The sequence below is a fragment of the Cebus imitator genome, unplaced genomic scaffold (assembly GCF_001604975.1).
Source record: "Cebus imitator isolate Cc_AM_T3 unplaced genomic scaffold, Cebus_imitator-1.0 Scaffold491, whole genome shotgun sequence".
Taxonomy (NCBI): domain Eukaryota; kingdom Metazoa; phylum Chordata; class Mammalia; order Primates; family Cebidae; genus Cebus; species Cebus imitator.
Genome location: NW_016107806.1, coordinates 2,289,266 through 2,291,453, shown reverse-complemented (window position 1 = coordinate 2,291,453; position 2,188 = coordinate 2,289,266).

Here is a 2,188-nt window from a genome sequence, read left to right as displayed (position 1 = left end):
TTAGTAGAGATGGGGTTTTGCCAGGTTGGCCAGGCTGGTCTTGAACTCCTGAACTCAAGCGATCTGCCCGCCTCGGCCTCCCAAAGTGCTGGAGTTACAGGCATAAGCCACCTCTCCCGGCCCACAGATACTTTTAAGGGGTCTTTAATCACTTGACCCTGGCCAACTTTCCAACCTCATCCCTGCCACTCCCCCCATGAAACATTCTTTGTCTCAGACACAGCCGGAAAAGATTGCTCACCACGAACCTCAGGCCTCTCATTCGAGCTGTTTTCTCGGCCTTACATGTCCCCTCCCTCACCTACACGACTCTTTCCAGTATCTCCTCAGGCCTCTGGGCCTCTGTGAAGTCTTTCCTCCAGAGAGTCCCTTCCTCCTCTGTGGTCTGTTTAACTTTGCATATCTTTTATCTTCAGCTCGGAGGCTCTTAGATTTGGAATTTTTCTCCCAAATTGCTTGACTGGGCTCAAGCAATCCTCCTGCCTCAGGCTCTGGAGTAGCTAGAACTACAGGCATGCTCTACCATGCCCAGCTAAAATTTAAAATTTTTTTTTTTTTATAGAGATCAGGTCTCACTATGTTGCCCAGTCTGCTCTCAAACTCCTGGCCTCACGTGATCCTCCTGCCGTGGCCTCCCAAAATGCTGGGATTACATGTACGAGCCACCCTGTTCAGCAAAAGCCCCAATTAAAAAAAATTATTTATTTTATTTTATTTTATTTTTTTCAGTATCGTTTATTTTATTTCTTTACCATGACACAGCCTCAGGAGGTCCTGATGACATGTTCCCCCAAAGCGCCAATGTTTAACTCCCAGCTGCACTGCCTCGCATACCCTACTGTAATCACATGCACTTCATCCCGAGGTGGTAGTGGAAGGGTGATGATCTGCAAAAAGATTGACAAGAAAGAAGTTGGACCCTAAGAATATGCTCTTTTGTCCAGCGCAATCCAAACCAAATACCCTGTGTCTGGAAGACTGAGTCTCTGGAGTAGTTGTATTTCCTGGGACCAGAAAAGCTAGGACAGTTTTTCTGGAGATCATCTAATGCCAAACTGTCCTTCTCTCTCTTGCTCCCTCANCTCCCGAATAGTTGGGATTACAGACACGTGCCACCATGCCCAGCTAATTTTTTGCATTTTTAGCAGAGACAGGGCTTCACCATATTTGCCAGGCTGGTCTCAAACTCTTGACCTCAGGTGATCTGCCCACCTCGGGCCTCCCAGAGTGCTGGGATTATAGGCTTGAGGCACTGCGTCTGGTACCACTTCTCTTTTGACAGGTGCCATCTCAGTGGCATCACTGGAAAGTCCAGAATCCTGACACACTGGCACGGATGACTGGGGGTCAGGTCCCAACAGGTGTCTGGGCTTAAGGGAGTTAAGTCTACACTGAACGGTGGAAAGGGAGAAGAGAACATAAAAACAAATTTGTTTTTCCATACCACAAGGCTTTTGTGCCAAGGTGGCCATGTGTGTCAAAGTCAGAGAACCCCTCCTCCTGGAAGCCAAGAGGAAGTCTCTCAAAACTAGAAGGGAAAGGTGTTTTCCCCACATCAATCCAGCTTCAGAGACATTCTTTTCCCAAAAACAACAATGAAGTGTTCTGTGTGCTAACAACATAGCTTTAAAAAAAAAAAAAGTAAAACAAAATTCTGCATTTTTATAAAACTTGATAAAAAATAGTATTTCGAAGCGTACATTCACCAGAAGTACACAGTTATGAAAAATGCACACACTTCACTTGGCATCTCCAGCACCTTTCACTTTCTGTGCCTGCTCTGTTTTGGCCTCTCCATTTTCTGCTGGGTTTTCCCCTCCCTGCCGGCTGCAGCTTCTCTCTTTCTCCCTTTGGTACCTTCTCTCCCTTCTTTCCAGGGGACTTTTTAGGCTTGGGTTCTGGCTTTGGAGGAGCAGGTTTAGCAGACAACCTCGTGGATCTTCTCTGTGGCTCGTCGTTCGCCTTGGCTTTACCTCCTTTAGCCTTTCCCTTGGGCTTGGTGGCAGTGACAGCGGAGGGACTTAGGTGCTGGGTGCAGGATGCAGCAGCACGCAGGCTGTGGTTGGTATGGGGATCGTTTGCACCTCTTCTCTTCTATTCTTTAGCTCTAATAATATTTACTTTATGGCTGGGTGCGGTGGCTCATGCCTGTAATCTCAGCACTTTGGGAGGCTGAGGCAGTTGGATC